Raw genomic sequence first — 15,777 nt, 5'->3', positions numbered from 1 at the left:
GTCAAAGCCTCAATATTGTTGTATAGATGTGTTTAGGGTCAGACTCTGATCATACATGTGACATTTCGTACAGATCGGACAGAAAACGAAGAAGTTATAGAGACTTTCTGTGTCCTCAGAAATGGTCAAACTTTGAGGCCACGCCCCGGCCACACCGTCAGACTTTTGTAAGAGTTTTGGAATGCGTCTATTCCCTATGGTGTCCTGAGTGGACACGGCGAATTTCAGCTCAATCCGTTGAAGTATGCGAGGCGTGAAAAGTTTGGCAGCAGGGTCACACATCGCCAAAAATGGCCACAAACCTTCAAATGGCGGACTTCCTGTTGGGTTTGGAGGGGGGGTCCAAGAGACTTTTTTGTGCGTCTTGAGGTGATACATATGTGTGCCAATTTTCATAATCCTGTGTCAAACCGGCCAGAGGGGCTACGCGTTGGGGGCGCTATAGAGCCATTTTTATATGTGCATTTCAAAAGTTAGCAAATTTCAAAATTTTTCGGGCGAATGAATTTTTCTACCAAGTTTGGTGAGTTTTTGGGCATGTTAAGGCCTCCAAAAATGCGATCTCGGAGGGGGAAAAAAAAAAAAATTAAAGCTGCAAGCAGCATTGCGGGCCCTCGCGCACCTTGCGATCCGCGGGGTCATCGCAGGCTTCTCTCCTATGCTCTCGTCTCCTATACTCTCCTGTCCTATGCTCTCCTCCTCCTCATTTCCACAGATATACAACAAACACATGTTTACAACCAAACTTTCCTGCTACCAGTAGGTGGCGCTATGACCGTATCATCCTATTAGCATATATATCTGTTCAGACTCGGGTCCATAGCAGTAGTGTAAGATTTTGTCCACATTGCATGAAGTATATGGGTAGTACTACATAGAATAGAGCAAGTTCCTTTGTAATGGTGAATGGTCAAATTTGAGGCCACGCCCCCACCAAACGGTAATACTTTTGAAAGGGTTTTGGAATGCGTCTATTCCCTATGGTGTCCTGAGTGGACACAGTGATTTTCAGCTCAATTGCATGAAGTATGTGAGGCGTGAAAAGTTTTGAAGCAGGGTCACAAATAGGCAAAAAATGGCCACAAAAGTCAAAATGGCGGACTTCCTGTTGGGTTTGGAGGGGGGGTCCAAGAGACTTTTTTGTGCGTCTTGGGGTGATACACATGTGTGCTAATTTTCATGATCCTGTGTCAAACTGGCCAGCGGGGCTACGTGTTAGGGCAAAAAATACAGGGAGTTCCTTTGTAATGGCGAATGGTCAACTTTGAGGCCACACCCCCACCACACCGTAATACTTTTGTAAGAGTTTTGGAATGCGTCTATTCTGTATCGTGTCCTGAGTGGACACAGTGATTTTCAGCTTGATTGGATGAAGTATGCGAGGCGTGAAAAGTTTTGCAGCAGGGTCACAAATCGCCAAAAATTAACAGACATTTCAAAATGGCGGACTTCCTGTTGGGTTTGGAAGGGGGGTCCAAGAGACTTTTTTGTGCGTCTTGGGGTGATACACATGTGTGCCAATTTTCGTGACCCTACTCAAAACAGGCCACAGGGGCAGGCAGAAAAACCTATGAAAACACAACATTTTGTGTAGCCAGTAGGTGGCGCTCTGTCAAAGCCTCAATATTGTTGTATAGATGTGTTTAGGGTCAGACTCTGATCATACATGTGACATTTGGTACAGATCGGACAGAAAACGAAGGAGTTATAGAGACTTTCTGCGTCCTCAGAAATGGTCAAACTTTGAGGCCACGCCACGGCCACACCGTCAGACTTTTGTAAGAGTTTTGGAATGCGTCTATTCCCTATGGTGTCCTGAGTGGACACGGCGAATTTCAGCTCAATCCGATGACGTATGCGAGGCGTGAAAAGTTTGGCAGCAGGGTCACACATCGCCAAAAATGGCCACAAACCTTCAAATGGCGGACTTCCTGTTGGGTTTGGAGGGGGGGTCCAAGAGACTTTTTTGTGCGTCTTGAGGTGATACATATGTGTGCCAATTTTCATAATCCTGTGTCAAACCGGCCAGAGGGGCTACGCGTTGGGGGCGCTATAGAGCCATTTTTATATGTGCATTTCAAAAGTCAGCAAATTTCAAAATTTTTCGGGCGAATGAATTTTTCTACCAAGTTTGGTGAGTTTTTGGGCATGTTAAGGCCCCCAAAAATGCGATCTCGGAGGGGGAAAAAAAAAAAAAAAAATAATAATCCTAAGGGTTTCAATAGGGCTCTTGCACCATTCGGTGCTCGGGCCCTAAAAAAAAAAAAAAAAAAAAAAAAAAAAATAATAATCCTAAGGGTTTCAATAGGGCTCTTGCACCATTCGGTGCTCGGGCCCTAATAATAATCCTAAGGGTTTCAATAGGGCTCTTGCACCATTCGGTGCTCGGGCCCTAATAATAATCCTAAGGGTTTCAATAGGGCTCTTGCACCATTCGGTGCTCGGGCCCTAAAAAAATTAAAGCTGCAAGCAGCATTGCGGGCCCTCGCTGACCTTGCGATCCACGGGGCTATTGCTGTCTTCTCTCCTATGCTCTTGTCTCCTATACTCTCCTGTCCTATGCTCTGTTTTCCTCCCATTTGCAGAGATGTACAACAAACACATGTTTACAACCAAACTTTCCTGCTACCAGTAGGTGGCGCTATGACCGTATCATCCTATTTTATCCGAGTTTGGTTGTAAACATGTGTTTGTTGTATATCTGTGGAAATGAGAAGAGGAGAGCATAGCACAGGAGAGTATAGGAGACGAGAGCATAGGAGAGAAGACTGCGATGACCCCCGCGGATCGCAAGGTGCGCGAGGGCCCGCAATGCTGCTTGCAGCTTTAATTTATTTATTTTTAGGGCCCGAGCACCGAATGGTGCAAGAGCCCTATTGAAACCCTTAGGATTATTAGGGTCCGAGCACCGAATGGTGCAAGAGCCCTATTGAAACCCTTAGGATTATTAGGGCCCGAGCACCGAATGGTGCAAGAGCCCTATTGAAACCCTTAGGATTATTATTTTTTTTTTTTTTTTTTTTCCCCCTACGAGATCGCATTTTTGGAGGCCTTAACATGCCCAAAAACTCACCAAACTTGGTAGAAAAATTCATTCGCCCGAAAAATTTTGAAATTTGCTGACTTTTGAAATGCACATATAAAAATGGCTCTATAGCGCCCCCAACGCGTAGCCCCTCTGGCCGGTTTGACACAGGATTATGAAAATTGGCACACATATGTATCACCTCAAGACGCACAAAAAAGTCTCTTGGACCCCCCCTCCAAACCCAACAGGAAGTCCGCCATTTGAAGGTTTGTGGCCATTTTTGGCGATGTGTGACCCTGCTGCCAAACTTTTCACGCCTCGCATACTTCAACGGATTGAGCTGAAATTCGCCGTGTCCACTCAGGACACCATAGGGAATAGACGCATTCCAAAACTCTTACAAAAGTCTTACGGTGTGGCCGGGGCGTGGCCTCAAAGTTTGACCATTTCTGAGGACACAGAAAGTCTCTATAACTTCTTCGTTTTCTGTCCGATCTGTACGAAATGTCACATGTATGATCAGAGTCTGACCCTAAACACATCTATACAACAATATTGAGGCTTTGACAGAGCGCCACCTACTGGCTACACAAAATGTTGTGTTTTCATAGGTTTTTCTGCCTGCCCCCCTGGCCTGTTTTGAGTAGGGTCATGAAAATTGGTACACATGTGTATCACCCCAAGATGCACAAAAAAGTCTCTTGGACCCCCCCTCCAAACCCAACAGGAAGTCCGCAATTTTGAAATTTCTGTTAATTTTTGGCGATTTGTGACCCTCCTACAAAACTTTTCACGCCTCGCATACTTCCTCCAAATGAGCTAAAACTCACTGTGTCCACTCAGGACACCATAGGGAATAGACGCATTCAAAAACTCTTACAAAAGTCTGACGGTGTGGCGGGGGCGTGGCCTCAAACTTGACCATTCGCCATTACAAAGGAACTCACTGTATTTATTGCCCTAATGCGTAGCCCCGCTGGCCAGTTTGACACAGGATCATGAGAATTAGCACACATGTGTATCACCCCAAGACGCACAAAAAAGTCTCTTGGACCCCCCCTCCAAACCCAACAGGAAGTCCGCCATTTTGACTTTTGTGGCCATTTTTTGCCTATTTGTGACCCTGCTTCAAAACTTTTCACGCCTCGCATACTTCATGCAATTGAGCTGAAATTCACTGTGTCTACTCAGGACACCATAGGGAATAGACGCATTCCAAAACTCTTTCAAAAGTATTACCGTGTGGCGGGGGAGTGGCCTCAAAGTTGACCGTTCCCCATTACAAAGGAACTCACTGTATTTATTGCCCTAATGCGTAGCCCCGCTGGCCAGTTTGACACAGGATCATGAGAATTAGCACACATGTGTATCACCCCAAGACGCACAAAAAAGTCTCTTGGACCCCCCCTCCAAACCCAACAGGAAGTCCGCCATTTTGACTTTTGTGGCCATTTTGTGCCTATTTGTGACCCTGCTTCAAAACTTTTCACGACTCACATACTTCTTGCAATTGAGCTGAAATTCACTGTGTCCACTCAGGACACCATAGGGAATAGACGCATTCCAAAACTCTTTCAAAAGTATTACCGTGTGGTGGGGGAGTGGCCTCAAAGTTGACCATTCGCCATTACAAAGGAACTCGCTGTGTTTTATAAAGTACTACCCATACACTTTATGCAATGTGGACAAAATCTTACACTAGTGCTATGGACCCGAGTCTGAACAGATATATATGCTAATAGGATGATACGGTCATAGCGCCACCTACTGGTAGCAGGAAAGTTTGGTTGTAAACATGTGTTTGTTGTATATCTGTGGAAATGAGAGGAGGACAGCATAGGACAGGAGAGTATAAGAGACGAGAGCATAGGAGAGAAGACTGCGATGACCCCGCGGATCGCAAGGTGCGCGAGGGCCCGCAATGCTGCTTGCAGCTTTAATTATTATTTTTTTTTTAGGGCCCGAGCACCGAATGGTGCAAGAGCCCTATTGAAACCCTTAGGATTATTATTTTTAGGGCCCGAGCACCGAATGGTGCAAGAGCCCTATTGAAACCCTTAGGATTATTAGGGCCCGAGCACCGAATGGTGCAAGAGCCCTATTGAAACCCTTAGGATTATTAGGGCCCGAGCACCGAATGGTGCAAGAGCCCTATTGAAACCCTTAGGATTATTATTAGGGCCCGAGCACCGAATGGTGCAAGAGCCCTATTGAAACCCTTAGGATTATTATTTTTTTTTTTTTTTTTTTTTTTTTTTTTTTTTTTTTTTTTTCCTCCTCCGAGATCGCATTTTTGGAGGCCTTAACATGCCCAAAAACTCACCAAACTTGGTAGAAAAATTCATTCGCCCGAAAAATTTTGAAATTTGCTGACTTTTGAAATGCACATATAAAAATGGCTCTATAGCGCCCCCAACGCGTAGCCCCTCTGGCCGGTTTGACACAGGATTATGAAAATTGGCACACATATGTATCACCTCAAGACGCACAAAAAAGTCTCTTGGACCCCCCCTCCAAACCCAACAGGAAGTCCGCCATTTGAAGGTTTGTGGCCATTTTTGGCGATGTGTGACCCTGCTGCCAAACTTTTCACGCCTCGCATACTTCATCCAATCAAGCTGAAAATCACTGTGTCCACTCAGGACACGATACAGAATAGACGCATTCCAAAACTCTTACAAAAGTATTACGGTGTGGTGGGGGCGTGGACTCAAAGTTGACCATTCGCCATTACAAAGGAACTCCCTGTATTTTTTGCCCTAACGCGTAGCCCCGCTGGCCAGTTTGACACAGGATCATGAAAATTTGCACACATGCGTATCACCCCAAAACGCACAAAAAAGTCTCTTGGACCCCCCCTCCAAACCCAACAGGAAGTCCGCCATTTTAAAATTTCTGTTAATTTTTGGCGATTTGTGACCCTGCTACAAAACTTTTCAAACCTCACATACTTCATCCAATTGAGCTAAAACTCACTGTGTCAACTTTGGACACCATAGGGAATAGACGCATTCCAAAACTCTTTCAAAAGTATTACCGTGTGGCGGGGGAGTGGCCTCAAAGTTGACCATTCGCCATTACAAAGGAACTCGCTGTGTTTTATACAGTACTACCCATATACTTTATGCAATGTTGACAAAATCTTACTGTACTGCTATGGACCCCAGTCTGAACAGATATATATGCTAATAGGATGATACGGTCATAGCGCCACCTACTGGTAGCAGGAAAGTTTGGTTGTAAACATGTGTTTTTTGTATATTTGTGGAAATGAGAGGAGGAGAGCATAGGACAGGAGAGTATATGAGACGAGAGCATAGGAGAGAAGACTGCGATGACCCCGCGGATCGCAAGGTGCGCGAGGGCCCGCAATGCTGCTTGCAGCTTTAATTATTTTTTTTTTTTTTCCCCCTCCGAGATCGCATTTTTGGAGGCCTTAACATGCCCAAAAACTCACCAAACTTGGTAGAAAAATTCATTCGCCCGAAAAATTTTGAAATTTGCTGACTTTTGAAATGCACATATAAAAATGGCTCTATAGCGCCCCCAACGCGTAGCCCCTCTGGCCGGTTTGACACAGGATTATGAAAATTGGCACACATATGAATCACCTCAAGACGCACAAAAAAGTCTCTTGGACCCCCCCTCCAAACCCAACAGGAAGTCCGCCATTTGAAGGTTTATGGCCATTTTTGGCGATGTGTGACCCTGCTGCCAAACTTTTCACGCCTCGCATACTTCATCGGATTGAGCTGAAATTCGCCGTGTCCACTCAGGACACCATAGGGAATAGACGCATTCCAAAACTCTTACAAAAGTCTGACGGTGTGGCCGGGGCGTGGCCTCAAAGTTTGACCATTTCTGAGGACACAGAAAGTCTCTATAACTTCTTCGTTTTCTGTCCGATCTGTACGAAATGTCACATGTATGATCAGAGTCTGACCCTAAACACATCTATACAACAATATTGAGGCTTTGACAGAGCGCCACCTACTGGCTACACAAAATGTTGTGTTTTCATAGGTTTTTCTGCCTGCCCCTGTGGCCTGTTTTGAGTAGGGTCACGAAAATTGGCACACATGTTTAATACCCCAAGATGCACAAAAAAGTCTCTTGGACCCCCCCTCCAAACCCAACAGGAAGTCCGCCATTTTGAAATTTCTGTTAATTTTTGGCGATTTGTGACCCTGCTGCAAAACTTTTCATGCCTCGCATACTTCATCCAATCAAGCTGTAAATCACTGTGTCCACTCAGGACACGATACAGAATAGACGCATTCCAAAACTCTTACAAAAGTCTTACGGTGTGGTGGGGGCGTGGCCTCAAAGTTGACCATTCGCCATTACAAAAGAACTCCCTGTATTTCTTGCCCTAACGCGTAGCCCCTCTGGCCAGTTTGACACAGGATCATGAAAATTGGCACACATGTGTATCACCCCAAGACGCACAAAAAAGTCTCTTGGACCCCCGCTCCAAACCCAACAGGAAGTCCGCCATTTTGACTTTTGTGGCCATTCTTTGCCTATTTGTGACCCTGCTACAAAACTTTTCACGCCTCACATACTTCTCGCAATTGAGCTGAAATTCACTGTGTCCACTCAGGCCACCATAGGGAATAGACGCATTCCAAAACTCTTTCAAAAGTATTACCGTGTGGCAGGGGAGTGGCCTCAAAGTTGACCATTCGCCATTACAAAGGAACTCGCTGTGTTTTATGCAGTACTACCCATATACTTTATGCAATGTGGACAAAATCTTACAGTACTGCTATGGACCCGGGTCTGAACAGATATATATGCTAATAGGATGATTCGGTCATAGCGCCACCTACTGGTAGCAGGAAAGTTTGGTTGTAAACATGTGTTTGTTGTATATCTGTGGAAATGAGAGGAGGAGAGCATAGGACAGGAGAGCATAGGAGACGAGAGCATAGGAGAGAAGACTGCGATGACCCCGCGGATCGCAAGGTGCGCGAGGGCCCGCAATGCTGCTTGCAGCTTTAATTTTTTTTTTTTTTCCCCCTCCGAGATCGCATTTTTGGAGGCCTTAACATGCCCAAAAACTCACCAAACTTGGTAGAAAAATTCATTCGCCCGAAAAATTTTGAAATTTGCTGACTTTTGAAATGCACATATAAAAATGGCTCTATAGCGCCCCCAACGCGTAGCCCCTCTGGCCGGTTTGACACAGGATTATGAAAATTGGCACACATATGTATCACCTCAAGACGCACAAAAAAGTCTCTTGGACCCCCCCTCCAAACCCAACAGGAAGTCCGCTATTTGAAGGTTTGTGGCCATTTTTGGCGATGTGTGACCCTGCTGCCAAACTTTTCACGCCTCGCATACTTCAACGGATTGAGCTGAAATTCGCCGTGTCCACTCAGGACACCATAGGGAATAGACGCATTCCAAAACTCTTACAAAAGTCTGACGGTGTGGCCGGGGCGTGGCCTCAAAGTTTGACCATTTCTGAGGACACAGAAAGTCTCTATAACTTCTTCGTTTTCTGTCCGATCTGTACGAAATGTCACATGTATGATCAGAGTCTGACCCTAAACACATCTATACAACAATATTGAGGCTTTGACAGAGCGCCACCTACTGACTACACAAAATGTTGTGTTTTCATAGGTTTTTCTGCCTGCCCCCCTGGCCTGTTTTGAGTAGGGTCATGAAAATTGGTACACATGTGTATCACCCCAAGATGCACAAAAAAGTCTCTTGGACCCCCCCTCCAAACCCAACAGGAAGTCCGCAACTTTGAAATTTCTGTTAATTTTTGGCGATTTGTGACCCTCCTACAAAACTTTTCACGCCTCGCATACTTCATCCAAATGAGCTAAAACTCACTGTGTCCACTCAGGACACCATAGGGAATAGACGCATTCCAAAACTCTTACAAAAGTCTGACGGTGTGGCGGGGGCGTGGCCTCAAAGTTGACCATTCGCCATTACAAAGGAACTCACTGTATTTATTGCCCTAACACGTAGCCCCGCTGGCCAGTTTGACACAGGATCATGAAAATTAGCACACATGTGTATCACCCCAAGACGCACAAAAAAGTCTCTTGGACCCCCGCTCCAAACCCAACAGGAAGTCCGCCATTTTGACTTTTCTGGCCATTTTTTGCCTATTTGTGACCCTGCTTCAAAACTTTTCACGCCTCACATACTTCATGCAATTGAGCTGAAAATCACTGTGTCCACTCAGGACACCATAGGGAATAGACGCATTCCAAAACTCTTTCAAAAGTATTACCGTGTGGTGGGGGCGTGGCCTCACATTTGACCATTCGCCATTACAAAGGAACTTGCTCTATTCTATGTAGTACTACCCATATACTTCATGCAATGTGGACAAAATCTTACACTACTGCTATGGACCCGAGTCTGAACAGATGTATATGCTAATAGGATGATACGGTCATAGCGCCACCTACTGGTAGCAGGAAAGTTTGGTTGTAAACATGTGTTTGTTGTATATCTGTGGAAATGAGAGGAGGAGAGCATAGGACAGGAGAGTATAAGAGACGAGAGCATAGGAGAGAAGACTGCGATGACCCCGCGGATCGCCAGGTGCGCGAGGGCCCGCAATGCTGCTTGCAGCTTTAATTTTTCATTTTTTTTTTTTTTTCCTTCCCCCCCTTAGATCGCATTTTTGGGGGCCTTAACATGCCCAAAAACTCACCAAACTTGGTAGAAAAATTCATTCGCCCGAAAAATTTTGAAATTTGCTGACGTTTGAAACGCACATAGGAAAATGACTCTATAGCGCCCCCAACGCGTAGCCCCTCTGGCCAGTTTGACACAGGATTATGAAAATTGGCACACATGTGTATCACCTCAAGACGCACAAAAAAGTCTCTTGGACCCCCCCTCCAAACCCAACAGGAAGCCCGCCATTTTACCTTTTGTGGCCATTTTTGGCGATGTGTGACCCTGCTGCCAAACTTTTCACGCCTCGCATACTTCAACGGATTGAGCTGAAATTCGCCGTGTCCACTCAGGACACCATAGGGAATAGACGCATTCCAAAACTCTTACAAAAGTCTGACGGTGTGGCCGGGGCGTGGCCTCAAAGTTTGACCATTTCTGAGGACACAGAAAGTCTCTATAACTTCTTCGTTTTCTGTCCGATCTGTACGAAATGTCACATGTATGATCAGAGTCTGACCCTAAACACATCTATACAACAATATTGAGGCTTTGACAGAGCGCCACCTACTGGCTACACAAAATGTTGTGTTTTCATAGGTTTTTCTGCCTGCCCCCCTGGCCTGTTTTGAGTAGGGTCATGAAAATTGGCACACATGTGTATCACCCCAAGATGCACAAAAAAGTCTCTTGGACCCCCCCTCCAAACCCAACAGGAAGTCCGCAATTTTGAAATTTCTGTTAATTTTTGGCGATTTGTGACCCTCCTACAAAACTTTTCACGCCTCGCATACTTCATCCAAATGAGCTAAAACTCACTGTGTCCACTCAGGACACCATAGGGAATAGACGCATTCAAAAACTCTTACAAAAGTCTGACGGTGTGGCGGGGGCGTGGCCTCAAAGTTGACCATTCGCCATTACAAAGGAACTCACTGTATTTATTGCCCTAATGTGTAGCCCCGCTGGCCAGTTTGACACAGGATCATGAGAATTAGCACACATGTGTATCACCCCAAGACGCACAAAAAAGTCTCTTGGACCCCCCCTCCAAACCCAACAGGAAGTCCGCCATTTTGACTTTTGTGGCCATTTTTTGCCTATTTGTGACCCTGCTTCAAAACTTTTCATGGCTCACATACTTTTTGCAATTAAGCTGAAATTCATTGTGTCCACTCAGGACACCATAGGGAATAGACACATTCCAAAACTCTTTCAAAAGTATTACCGTGTGGCGGGGGAGTGGCCTCAAAGTTGACCATTCGCCATTACAAAGGAACTCGCTGTGTTTTATGCAGTACTACCCATATACTTTATGCAATGTGGACAAAATCTTACACTACTGCTATGGACCCGAGTCTGAACAGATATATATGCTAATAGGATGATACGGTCATAGCGCCACCTACTGGTAGGAGGAAAGTTTGGTTGTAAACATGTGTTCGTTGTATAACTGTGGAAATGAGAGGAGGAGAGCATAGGACAGGAGAGTGTAGGAGACGAGAGCATAGGAGAGAAGACTGCGATGGCCCCGCGGATCGCAAGGTGCGCGAGGGCCCATAATGCTGCTTGCAGCTTTAATTTTTCATTAGATCAGTTCTTGTCTTTTCATCTTTAATTTCTCCAATTTTCTTTTGATGAAAAAGACGTTTCGCTGCTCATCCAAGTAGCTTCATCGGTTTTAACTGTTTGGTGGGGAAACATGGTTTATATGTGGTTGCAGACCTCAGTGGGTGGGTCTGGGTAAAACTTAAAAACAATAGAACTAAATGTTTCCATTATTACCTGTGATGATCTGGCTGACTGTGCCAGGTGTTCCTAATGACTGGCTAACGACTATAACACTGCTGGAGGGGGACTGGTTGACAGCCCTTTGTTCTTACTGTGAGTATGTGCAAACTTCCTGGGAATGGATGGAATCACTGCATTGTATGTGGTAGAAAGATGATGTCTGAGGCCACCACCTCTGTTAAGGGAAGGTTTTCCAGCTTAAGATAGATGGCTTCAAACTCTTTCAAACCATCTGTCCTCCCTGTCTAGAATGTCCTGTCCTGAGGAGGTGGCTCTCCTGTGCTGAGCCATTATAATAATAATAATTGAAACCTTTATTAGTCCTACAATGGGGAAATTGTAGAGCACCATACACCAGTGAGTGACACACAACAGTGACTAGGGAGGAGTTGGGATCAAACCACCAACCTTCCGGTTACGGGACAACCCTGCTATGCCACTGTGCCACTGCTGCCCGCATTCTTCTGTTGTGGTTGTGTTGTTCTGAGTGGTTGTTTGGCTTCACCAACATAAAGATCAGAGCATTCCTCACTGCACTGAACTGCATAGATTACATTGCTCTGTCTGTCCCTGGGAGTTTTGTCCTTGGGGTGGACCAGTTTTTCTCTCAGTGTAGAGCTGGGCTTAAAGTGTACTGGGATCTGATGTGCATTGAAAATCCTTCTGAGGTTCTCAGAAACTTCTGATATATATGGGATCCAGCGTGACTGGTCCTGTTCTGGTTGGGCTGTCTGCTGGTCTTTCCTTTTGCCAATAAAACGTCTATCTATCACAGCTCGACTACGAGCATGGCATATCAGCTAAAAACGGAAAGCTGCCCTGTCTGTTTTGAGCATATGAACACTGACACATTTCAATGTTTTAGTCTAATAAATTGTTTTATAACTGTAGGCGCCGACGCTCAGAACAATGGCAGCGTGCTTCAGATATACCCAGACCACAATGGATGTTAAGCCCCATCATCCAAACGTCATTCAGCGAAGCTGAGCTCCTATATTGATTACAGCCCTAGATTTTTCATTAATTTGAAATATTACAGCCTGGGTGGTGCCCCTTTAACAAGTACAAACTCTGTTCAAAGTCTGTTAACTACATTGAGCATAAAATAAAAGTAGCACAGAGCTTAAGATCCTACATGCAGGATTCACTGCTTGTTTGTAGGTTCACATACCTGTTCTGTGTAACTTTATCTCAGGTGTCAGGATAATGTTCAGCACTGGATCCTGATGGTTGATCTCTTCTTTGAATTGGATGACAGTCGGGTCAAAGTGGTCCAGACTTTTTTCCTGGTTACAGAGCTGCTGGTCAGACAGGATCTCTTCCTCCTTACAGTCATGTTGTTGAGGGAGAACTGGAGGGACAAATGGACACAAAGACTAATGTGATGATGGAAACATCTAAAACCTGTAACAACTAAATGAATTAATTCATCATTAAAATACTAACAAACAGGAAATATCATAAACATTCAGGTTCTGACAAAGAGAAAAAAGATAAGATAAGATAAGATAAGATAAGATAAAACTTTATTAATCCCGAAGGAAATTCTTGTGCCAGAGGTATCAAGTTGCATTACATGCAGTTAAGTACAGAGTATCAGAGTATAAGTGTCACTATAATCCAAAAATAAGAGTACAGTACGCAGTATGAGCACAATATATGATACATGGATACAATATGGAGATGTAAGGTGCTAAGTAAGCATAAATATAGACAAATGGAGGGAATGACAGTGATGCCTGACATGATTATCTAGCGCTTCTCCCTACAGAAAGGGGAGGAGTTATACAGTCTGATGGCCACTGGCAGGAAGGACCTCCTGTGGCGTTCTGTGCTGCTCCTCGGTAGTCTCAGTCTACCGCTGAATGTGCTCCTGTAGGACAGCAGTGTGTCATGCAGGGGGTGAGACGTGTTGTTACGAATACTGAGGAGTTTCCTCAGTATCCTCCTCTCTGTCACCTCCACCACAGACTCCAGCTCCACTCCCAATACCGAGCCAGCCTTCCTAATGAGCTTGTTGAGTCTGTTGGTGTCGGCCGTCTTCATCCTACTGCCCCAGCACACTACAGCGTAGAAGATGACGCTGGAGACAACCGAGTGGTAAAACATCTGCAGCATGGTCTGGCAGACGTTAAAGGACCTGAGTCTCCTCAGTAGATACAGGCGACTCTGTCCCTTCCTGTATATTGCCTCTGCATTTGTGGACCAGTCCAGTTTGTGGTCAATGTGGACACTTTTAATGTTAAGTTCTGACTGATATGGAAAGGATTTTCCACAAGTTTGACATTTTACCTTGAGGAGTGTTGTGAGAGAGAACCATGTCATAGTTTGGTTCTGGTCCATCATAAGTAGCAGTTACTGTAGACGGATCAGTCTCCTCTTTCAGTACATGCTGCTCTCCTTCATGATTGGTGCAGAGTTTCTGCTGTTGTGGAGGTTCTGGTTCCTCCTGGTCCAGAATGTAGTTCTTCTTCTGGTTACAGAGCTGCTGGTCAGCCAGAACATCCTCCACTTGACAATTGTGTTGTTGAGTAAGATCTGCAGGGCAAAGGGACAGAAGAAAACAGAGTTAGACTGTGTCTGTGATCAAACTCCACATTTACAGCCCACAGCAGCTTTTATTGGCCCTTCAGAGTGCTGAAGTGAAAAAATAAAGACACCTTTAATGTCACATTTTTATAGGCACAGTTTATAATTAATTAGTAGCACAAACATTTTAATCTGTCCAGTTTCAGACTGCATGGTGGGGTCATTACCTTGTTCTTTTATTAAACAAATCAAATAGCTTTATGCTATTTATCTTATTTAACTGGTGTGTCAGAATAACTGGTGCCTGAATGTGTGTTAAAATGTTTGTTTTTTTTACATTTCAGGAAGCAAACATTTCTTCTTCCATAAAATTGATTTTTCATTTCTCTTACATGTTAACTTTTCCTCAGTTGTGTGGAAAATTAATATATTGTGAAGCCAAATTTAAAGAAAAAACATGATCACATTTTGAACAACTGGAGGTTTGATAACAGGATCATTAGGCACCATAAATTAGCATCTGCTAGCTGTGATCAGGAATCTTGGAATTTATTTGAATAATACTGCTGTCTATCACAGAAGCCACAAATCTTCTGTGGATGTTAAGCTGTCACTACTTAACCTGGCTGTGGTCTGTGGAGGTGTGCACCACAGCACTGCGTGGAATTCACCTAACAGCCAACACGTAATGGATCATATCAGTGCTGTACTGTTTACTTTTGTTTTTTGAACAGTGTACTACACAAAACGATGACGATAATGACAACGACATATAATATATACGCGCATTCTAAGCAGGTCTGATCAGGCAGATGCGCGGTCACCAAAAACCTCTGTTGACACCGCTATACTTTTTTGTTGTGAACAAAAACTCATATTGTTGTTGTTCAGGTCACGTTTGAACGTATGAACCGCAATAAATGAAAACCTTTATCAACTTGGGCTACGTCGATAATGCTCAGCTCAACAACTGATGACCTACACAGTGGTAATGTGCGAGCGTTTTCCCCCAGCTTTTAAAGTCATGAAGTCAGTGTCCTCCTGTTAGAAACACTCTTATATGTTGAATGTGCACTCTTTTAAAACAGAGACGTTGTTGTTACGTGCCATTGTCATGTTTAAATACCTATTCTGTGTAACTTTATCTCAGGCTTCAGGAGGATATCCAGCAGTTTGCGCTGACGGTCCATCTCTTCCTCGTACTGGACGATAGTTTGTTCAAACACTCCCAATATTTCAGCAGCAGCAGTAGTTAGCCGCTCGCTGATAAAACCTCTCAGAAACTCAACAGCAGCCATTTGGATGTAATAAAACAATCACAGTAGTTACACTTCTGTTCAACATCTGCTGTCGCTGTCCTCGTCTTTCTATTTCCTCTTCCTCCTCCTTCTTCTTCTTAATTTTTTTTGGCGGTTGGAAGCCTACTTCTAAGGCGCACTACCGCCACCTATCGGACTGGAGTGTAGACAGTAGATTCGACAGGAGTCTATTACTTTTCCAGAACTTTTCCCTAAAATACTGCTGACAGTCAAGTTTTTATTTTCTCTTAACATAAGAGATAAGATAAGACTAGTATCTCATCTGATTATTATACTCCTATGAGTCGTTACAGCAGCAGAACAAATAATAAGACAATTCAATGAGTGAGCTACTAGAAAAGCATAAAAACTAGAAACATATTAGTAACAAATAATCTAGAATTAAAAAAGAATTGAAAATAAAAATAATAAAATTCTAATAGGAGTATTATACTGTTGGGTATATTGTTGCAC

This window comes from Parambassis ranga, unplaced genomic scaffold, assembly GCF_900634625.1.
Source record: "Parambassis ranga unplaced genomic scaffold, fParRan2.1 scaffold_119_arrow_ctg1, whole genome shotgun sequence".
NCBI classification, from domain to species: domain Eukaryota; kingdom Metazoa; phylum Chordata; class Actinopteri; family Ambassidae; genus Parambassis; species Parambassis ranga.
Note: the sequence above shows the minus strand (reverse complement) of the source record.